Source organism: Ursus arctos, unplaced genomic scaffold, assembly GCF_023065955.2.
Source record: "Ursus arctos isolate Adak ecotype North America unplaced genomic scaffold, UrsArc2.0 scaffold_12, whole genome shotgun sequence".
Classification (NCBI taxonomy): domain Eukaryota; kingdom Metazoa; phylum Chordata; class Mammalia; order Carnivora; family Ursidae; genus Ursus; species Ursus arctos.
The window spans coordinates 36,630,499-36,639,918 of record NW_026622786.1 but is presented as its reverse complement, the minus strand read 5'-3'; the positions used below and the strand labels follow the sequence as shown (position 1 = coordinate 36,639,918).

At 36.7% G+C, this 9,420-nt stretch overlaps 1 protein-coding gene across 7 annotated transcripts in view; it reads left to right on the top strand.

Moving 5' to 3' along the window:
- Positions 1–9,420, top strand: part of SPATA1 (spermatogenesis associated 1) — a 54,985-nt gene that overhangs the window by 471 nt on the left and 45,094 nt on the right. The gene's annotated exons all lie outside the window — the stretch shown is intronic.

Here is a 9,420-nt window from a genome sequence, read left to right as displayed (position 1 = left end):
CTTGAGGGAGTTTATAAAAGGCGTGGTGGCGGGGCGGCAAGGAGGTTCTAGCTTTCCTGATGGCATTGGTGGCACAGGTTGAGGGAAGGGCGCAGCCGAGGGATGTAGGAGCCAGAAGTACCGGGCGCGAGTTACTGACACCCTACCCTGTCTCCTTAGAGACGTGTGTCTAAGTGGCTCGAGTTTGTTCAACGGGCGGCCAGTCCTCAGCCAGCTTCCCGCCATCAGACCCCTGAGGCCAAAAGAGGGCACAGAGGTTGCTGTAACTGACGGGGGGCGGGGGGAGCAGGGGTGCTGGTTCGCTAGGGAAAAGCGCTTCTAAAGATTTGGCTTCTTTCGCCTCTTACCTCTTGGTCTTCTCGAAGAGGTTGTGAACAAGCCAAGGTACTTGCTGAAAATTACACCCATCTCCTCTTGTTATCCATTTCATTTGGGGGATTAACGCTTATTATACCTTGAAAAATAAAACATTTTTGTGTTTCGGGAAAGTTCTACATTTCAGTTGTAACTCATTACCTGCTGCCTGAAATTGACCTTAAAAGGAGTTTCTGGAGAGAGAAACAGTAGGATCTAATTAAGCCAAACAGACTCAGCCAAAGTGTGTTTCACCCATGGAAAAGTATTTATTATGCCACAGACACTTAGGACAAGTGTTTCCTATTCAACGATTCAAGTACATGAACAAATACACTGATGTTTTCAATAAACGTGAATAATTTCATCACTAAGACATTACAGATTTTTTGTATGGTGAGAAAATCCACATATAATTTGCCCTAATTGACAAAACCTAACTTCTTTACTAAACAGTTTAAATCATTTTACAAAAATCGTTTTACAATGTGCTTTAGTATATTACTTAAGTCATACGATAGATATAATGACTAGGGTTATAAACCAAGGTGTAAATTCTGGCACTACCACTTGGTATTCCTAGGCAAGCCCCTTTAACCTCGCCAAGCCTGTTTCCTCATTTTTTCCCCAATTTATTTATTTAGTTGACAGAGAAAGAGCACAGATAGGGGGAGCAGCAGGCAGAGCAAGAGGGAGAATCAGGCTCCCTGCTGAGCAAGGAGCTGGATGTGGGGCTCCATCCCAGAACCCTGGGATCATGACCTGAGCTGAAGGCAAACACTTAACTGAGCCATCAAGGTGCCCCTGTTTCCTCATTTCATAATGAAATAATAAAGCTTCCCAGAATCTTGTTTTTAATTGACAACTTTATCCATTATGCTGTGCTCACAAGTATAGCTATCATCTGTCACCATACAATGCTATTACAGTACCATTGACTATATTCCATGCTGTACCTTTCATCTCGGAGACTTAGTCCGTAAATGAAAGCTTGAACCTCCCACTCCCCTTCACCCATTGTACCTATCCTCCCAACTTGCTTCCCTCTGGCCACCAAAAGTTTGTTTTCTAAAACTATGGGTCTATTTCTGGTTTTGTTTGTTCCTTTGTTTTTTAGATTTCACATATAAGTGAAATCATATTGCATTTGTCATTCTCTGATTTATTTCACCTAGGATAACATCCTCTAGGTCCATCCATGTTGAAAAGGGAAGACTTCATTCTTTTTCATGACTGAGTAATATTCCATCTGATTCCATCCATTCCATGATTGATATTCTATATATTCTTTATACACTTATCTATTGGTGGACATTTGGGTGGCTTCCGTACTTTGGCTATTGTAAATAATGCTGCAATAAACATAGGGGTACATAGGGGGCGCCTGGGTGGCTCAGTTGATTAACAGTCTGCCTTCAGCTCAGGTCAGGATCTCAGGGTCCTGGGTTGGAGCCCTACATCAGACTCCCTGGGAGCCCGTTTCTCCTCCTTCCTCTGCCCTTCCCCCTCCTCATGCTCACACACTCACATGTGCTCTCTCTCACATAAATAAAATCTTAAAAAAAACCCATAGGGGTGCATATATCTTTTCAAATTAGTGTTTTTGTTTTGTTTGGGTAATATCAAGTAGTAGAATTGCTAGATGGTAGGTATTTCTATTTTTTTATGGTATTTCTATTTTTAATTTTTGAAGAAACTGCATACTGTTTTCCACAGTGGCTGCACCAGTTTATATTCCCACCAGCAGTGCATGAGAATTCCTTTTTCTCCACATCCTTGCCAACACTTGTTATTTCTTGTCTTTCTGAGACTAGCCATTCTGAGAGGTGTGAAGTGGTATCTCCTTGTTTTGATTTCCCTAATGAGTAGTGATGTTGAGCATCTTTTCATATGTCTGTTGGCCATCTGTGTGTCTTCTTTGGAAAAATTCCTGTTCATGTCCTCTGCGCATTTTAAGATTTTATTTATTTATTTTGAGAAAGAGAAAATGTAAGCAGAGGGAGAGAGAGTCTTAAGCAGACTTCATGTCCAGCGACCAACGGGGCTCAATCTCAGGACCCTGAAATCATGAACTGAGCTGAAATCAAGAGTTGGACGGTTAACTGACTGAGCCACCCAGGCACCTCTCCTCTTCCCATTTTTTATATCAGATTGTTTTTTGTTACTGAAGTATAATTAACATACAATATTAGTTTCAGGTGAATAACAGTGATTCAACAGTTTCTTATATTATTCAGTGCTCACCGCAATAAGTATACTCACCATTTATAACCAAACAATGTTACCACAATATTATTGACCGTACTTTTCATGCTGTACTTCTTATTTCCATGACTTATTTTATCACTGGAAGTTTGTACTTTTTATTATTTTTTTTTTTTAGATTTTATTTATTTATTCGACAGAGATAGAGACAGCCAGCGAGAGAGGGAACACAAGCAGGGGGAGTGGGAGAGGAAGAAGCAGGCTCATAGCAGAGTAGCCTGATGTGGGGCTCGATCCCATAACACCGGGATCACGCCCTGAGCCGAAGGCAGACGCTTAACCACTGTGCCCCCAGGCGCCCCAAGTTTGTACTTTTTAATCCCCTTTATTTCACTCTTCTCCTTATGGTCCTCTGGCAACCATCAGTTCTTTGTATTTAAGCATCTGATTTTTTGTTCATTTGTTTTTTAGATTCCACATGAAAGTGAAATCATATGGTGTTTGTCTTTCTGTGTCTGACTTATTTCACTTAGCATAATACCCTCTAGTTCCATCCATGTTGTTGCAAAGGGCAAGATCTCATTCTTTATGGCTGAGTTATATTCCATTGTGTGTATATGCACCACATCTTCTTCATTCATCTATCAGTGGACTCTTGGGTTGCTTCCATATCTTGGTTATTATAAATACTGCAGTAAACATAGGGGTGCATATGTTTTTTGAATCAATGTTTTTGCTTTCTTTGGGTAAATACCTAGTAGTGGAATTACTGGATCATACGGTGTTTCTATTTTTAATTTTTGAAGAACCTGCATAGTGTTTTCCACAGTGACAGCACCAACTTGCATTACCACCAACAGCGCGTGGGGGATTCTTTTTCTCCACAAACTCACCAACAGTTGTTGTTTCTTGTCTTTTTGATTCTAATCATTCTTAGATGTGTAAAGTGATATTTCATTGTGGTTTTGATTTGCATTTCCCTGATGATTAGTGATGTTGAGCATCTTTTCATGAGTCTGTTGCCATTTATATGCCTTCTTTGGAAAAATGTCTGTTCAGCTCCTCTGCCCGTTTTTTAGTGGATTATTTGTGATTTTGGTGTAGATTGTATAAGTTCTTCATGTATTTTGCATATTAACCTCTTACCACATTTGTCATTAGTAGGTTGTCTTTTCATTTTGTTGATGGTTTCCTACAGTGTGCAAAAGTTTTTATTTTGATGTAGTCCTAATAGTTTATTTTTTCTTTTATTTTCCTTGCTTGAGGAGACATATCTAGAAAAACGTTGCTAAGGCTGATGTCAGAGAGATTACTGCCTATGTTTTCTTCAGGTCTCATATTTAGGTCTTTAATCCATTTTGAGTTTATTTTTGTGTATGGGTTGAGACAGTGGTCCAGTTTCTTTTCTTTTTTTTTTTTTCTTGTAACTCCCCCATTTTCCCAGCACCATTTGTTGAAGAAACTTTTTCCCCATTGTATATTCTTGCCTCCTTTGTTGATTAATTGACCATGTAAGCATGGCTTTATTTCTGTGCTCTCTGTTCTGTTTCATTGATCTATGAGTCTCTTTTTCTGTCAGTAACATACTGTTTTGATTACTACAGCTTTGCAGTGTATCTGGAAATCTGGGGTTGTGATAGCTCCAGCTTTGTTCTTTTCTCTCAAGATTGCTTTGGCTATTTCAGGTCTTTAGTGGTTCCAAACAAATGTTAGTATTATTTGTTCTAGTTTTGTGAAAAATGCTGTTGGTGTTTTAATAGGGAATGCACTGAATTTGTAGATTGGGTGGGTAGTATGGACATTTTAATCTTCCATGAGCATGCCATATCTTTCCCTTTGTGTTGTCTTCAATGTCTTTCATCATTGTTATATAGTTTACAGAGTATAGGTCTTTCACCTCCTGGTTAACCTTATTTCTAGGTATTTTATTCTTTTTGGTGCAATTGTGAATGGAACTGTTAAATTCTCTTTCTGCTACTTCATTATTAGTGTATAGGAACACAACAGATTTCTGTTTATTAATTTTGTATCCTGTACCTTTACGGAATTCATTTATCAGTTCTAGCAGTTTTTTAGTGGAGTCTTTAAGGTTTTTTATGTATAATATATATAATCATGTCATCTGTATATATAGTGACAGTTTAAGTTCTTCCTTACCAATTTGGGTGCATTTTATTTCTTTTTCTTGTCTGATTGCTACAGACTGGACTTCCAGTACTATGTTGAATAAAAGCAATGAAAGTGGGCATCTTTGTCTTGTTACTGAGCTTAGAGGAAAAGCTCTCCGTTTTTCACCATTGAGTATGATGTTAGCTGTGCCTTTTTCGTATATGGCCTTATTATGTTGAGGTTGTTCTCTCTAAACCTATCCCATTGAGAATTTTTATCATGAATGGGTGTTGTACTTTCTCAAATGCTTTTTCTGCATCTATCAAAATGATCATATGGTTTTTATACTTTCTCATTAATGTGACTATTATGTTGATTGATTTGTGAATATTGGACCACTCTTGTGTCCCTAGAATAAATCCTACTTGATCATGGCAAATGATTTTTTTTTAATGTGGAAATTCAAATTCATTCGCTAACATCTTATAGAAGATTTTTGCATCTATTTGTATCAGAGATATAGGACTGTGGTTTTCTCTTTTTTGTATTGTCTTTGTCTGGTTTTAGTATCAGGGTAATGCTGGCCTGGTAGAATGAATTTGGAAGTTTTCCTTCCTCTTCTGTTTTTTGGAAAAGTTTGAGAAGAGTGGGTATTAACTCTTTTTTAAATGTTTGATAAATTCACCTGTGAATCCACCTGGTGTCCTGACTTTTGTTTGTTAGGACCTTTTTGATTACTGATTGAATTTTGTTACTAGTCATCAGTCTGTTCAGATTTTTTCTTTCTTTTTAATCCAGTCTTGGCATATTGTATGTTCCTATGAATTTATTTCTCCTAGGTTGTCCAATTTGTTGGCATATAATTTCTCATAGTAGTCTTTTACAATCCTTTGTATTTCTGTGATAAAGCTTATTACTTTTCTTTCATTTCTGATATTATTAAATCCTTGATGAATCTAGCTAATGGTGTATTAATTTTATTTATCTTTTCAAAGACCCACTCTTAGTTTCACTGATTTTTTTTTTTAGCCTCTATTTCACTTAGTTCCACTCTGATTTGATTTCCTTTCTTCCCTAGTTCCTTTAGGTATAAGATTAAATTGTTTATTTGAGATTTTTCTTATTTCTTGTGGTAGTCCTGTATCACTATAAACTTCCCTCTTAGAACTGCTTTTGATGAATCCCAAAGATTTTGAGCCATTGTGTTCCCATTTTCATTTGTCTCCTGGTTTTTTGATTTCCTATTTGATTTCTTTATTGACTTACTGGTTGTTTAGTAACATATTTTCAAATCTCCACATGATTGTATTTTTCCAGTTTTTTAATTTTTTTTTTTGTAATTGATTTCTAGTTTCATACTGTTGTGATCAGAAAAGATGCTTGACTTTATTTCAGTCTTCTTAAATTTATTGAAACTTGTTTTGTGGCCTAACATGACCAGTCCTAGAGAATGTTCCGTGTGCACTTGAAAAGAATGTATATTCTGTTGTTTTTGGTTGGAGTGTTCTGTATATCTAAGTTCATCTGGTATAATGTCATTCAAAGCCAGTTTCCTTGTTGATTTTCTGTCTGGATGATCTGTCCATTGATGTAAGTGTGATGTTAAAGTCCCCTACTATTAATCGTTTTACTGTCAATTTCTCCCTTCATGTCTGTTCATATTTGTTTTATGTATTTAGGTGCTCCTATATTAGGTACACAAATATTTACAGTTGTTATATCCTTTTCTTGGATTGATCACTTTATCATAATGCTCTTCTTTATCTCTTGCTACAATCTTTGTTTAAAGTCTATTTTGTCTGATATAAGTATTGCTACCTGAGTTCCTTTTTCTTTTTTTTAAATTTCCATTTACATGAATATCTTTTTTTATTATTATTATGTTAGTCACCATACAGTACATCATTAATTTTTGATGTAGAGTTCCATGATTCATTGTTTGCATATAACACCCAGTGCTCCATGCAGTACATGCCCTCCTTAATACCCTTCACCGGGCTAGCCCATGCCCCCACCCCCACCCCTCTAAAACCCTCAGTTTGTTTCCTGGAGTCCATAGTCTCTCGTGGTTCATTTCCCCCTCTGTTTACCCCCCTCCTTCATATTCCCCTTCCTCTCCTAACAGATCTCCCTGCTATTCCTTATTTTCCACAAATGAGTGAAACCATATGATAGTTGTCTTTCTCTGCTTGACTTATTTCACTTAGCATAAGCTCTTCCAGTCCCGTCCATGTTGATGCAAATGTTGGGTAATCATTCTTTCTGATGGCTGAGTAATATTCCATTGTATATATGGACCACATCTTCTTTATCCATTCGTCTGTTGAAGGGCATCTTGGCTCCTTCCACAGTTTGGCTATTGTGGACAATGCTGCTATGAACACTAGGGTACATATGGCCCTTCTTTTTACTACATCTGTATCTTTGGGGTAAATACCCAGTAGTGCAATTGCTGGGTCATAGGGTAGCTCTATTTTTAATTTTTAAGGAACCTCCACACTGTTTTCCAAAGTGGCTGTATCAGCCTGCATTCCCACCAGCAGTATAAGAGGGTCCCCTTTTCTCCACATCCTCTCCAACATTTGTTATTTCTTGCCTTGTCAATTTTTGCCATTCTGACCGGTGTAAGGTGGTATCTCAGTGTGGTTTTTGATTTGAATTTCCCTGATGACTAATGGTGTTGAACATTTTTTCATGTGTCTGTTAGCCATTCATATGTCTTCATTGGAAAAGTGTTCACATCTTCTCCCCATTTTTTTAATTTGATTATTTGTTTCTTGGGTACTGAGTTTGAGAAGTTCTTTATAGATCTTGGATACCAGCCTTTTATCTGCAGTGTCGTTTACACATCTCTTCTCCCATTCCGTGGGTTGCCTCTTTGTTTCCTTTGCTGTGTAGAAGCTTTTTATCTTGATGAAGTCCCAAAAGTTCATTTTTGCTTTTGTTTCCCTTGCCTTTGGAGACGTGTCATGAAAGAATTTGCTGTGGCCAATGTCAAAGAGAGTGCAGCCTGTATTCTCCTCTATGATTTTGATGGATTCCTGTCTCACATTGAGGTCTTTCATCCATTTGGAATTTATCTTTGTGTATGGTGTGAGAGAGTGGTCAAGAGTCATTCTTCTGTATATAGCTGTCCAATTTTCCCAGCACCATTTATTGAAGAGACTGTCTTTTTTCCACTGGATGTTTTTTACTGCTTTCTCAAAGATTAGTTGACCATAGAGTTGAGGGTCCATTTCTGGAGTCTCTATTCTGTTCCATTGGTCTATATGTCTGTTTTTGTGCCAGTACCATGCTGTCTTGGTGATCACAGCTTTGTAGTATAGCTTGAAATCAGGCAACGTGATGCCCCCAGCTTTGTTTTTCTTTTTCAACATTTCCTTGGCAATTTGGGGTCTTTTCTGGTTCTATACAAATTTTAGGATTGTTTGTTCTAGCACTTTGAAGAATGTCATTGGAATTTTGATCAGGGTAGCATTGAAAGTGTAGATAACTCTGGGTAACATAGACATTTTAACAATGTTTATTCTTCCAATTCATGAGCATGGAATGTTTATCCATCTTTTTGTGTCTTCTTCAATGTGTTTCATCAGTGTTCTGTAGTGTCTAGAGTATAGATCCTTTACCTCTCTGGTTAATTTTTTTCTGAGATATCTTATGGGTTTTGGTGCTATTATAAATGGAATCAATTCCCTGATTTCTTTTTCTTCAGTCTCATTGTTAGTGTGTAGAAATGCAACTGATTTCTGTGCATTGATTTTATATCTTGCCACGTTACTGAATTGTTGTATGAGTTCTAGTAATTTGGGGTTGGAGTCTTTTGGGTTTTCCACATAAAGTATCATGTCATCTGCAAAGAGAGAGAGTTTGACTTCTTCTTTGCCAGTTTGAATACCTTTTATTCTTTTTTGTTATCTGATTGTTGTTGCTAGGACTTCTAGTACTATGTTGCACAATAATGGTGAGAGTGGGCATTCTTGTTGTGTTCCTGATCTTAAAGGAAAGGCTCTCAACTTTTCCCCATTGAGAATGTACATGAATAACTTTTTCTATTCCTTTACTTTTTAATCTGTTTATATCTTCAGTTCTGAAGTGAGTTTCCTGTAGGCAGCATATAGATAGGTCTTTTTCTTTTTCTTTCTTTTTTTATTTTTTTTTAAATCCATTTAGTCACCCTGTGTCTTTGGTTTGGAGCATTTAGCCCATTTACATTTAAAGTAATTATTAATAGGTATATACTTACTGCAATTTTGTTGTTTTCTGGTTGTCTCTATTGTTCCTCTCTATTCCTTTCTTCTTTTTTGCTCTCTTCCCTTATGATTGATGACTTTCTTTAATGTTACCCTTTGTCTTTATATCTGGGTATCTGTTACAGGTTTTTGGTTTATGGTTATCATCCTAAATATAGGATTATCTATAACAAATTGATGGCTGCTTAAGTTTGAATAAATTCTAAAAGCATTATATTTTTACTCTTTACCCTTTCACATTTTATGTATATGATATCATATTTTAGATCTTTTTATTTTGTGAATTTCTTAACTACTTTTTTAGATATAATTAGTTTTACTACTTTTGTTGTTTAACCTTCATACTAGCTTTGTAAGTGAATGATCAACTACGTTTACTATATGTTTGCTTTTACCAGTGAAATGATTTCCTTTCATAATTTTCTTCTAGTTCTGGCCTGTTCCATTTTAAAAAGTCACTTTCACTTTTCTTGTAAGGCCAGGTTGGTGGTGATGAACTCCT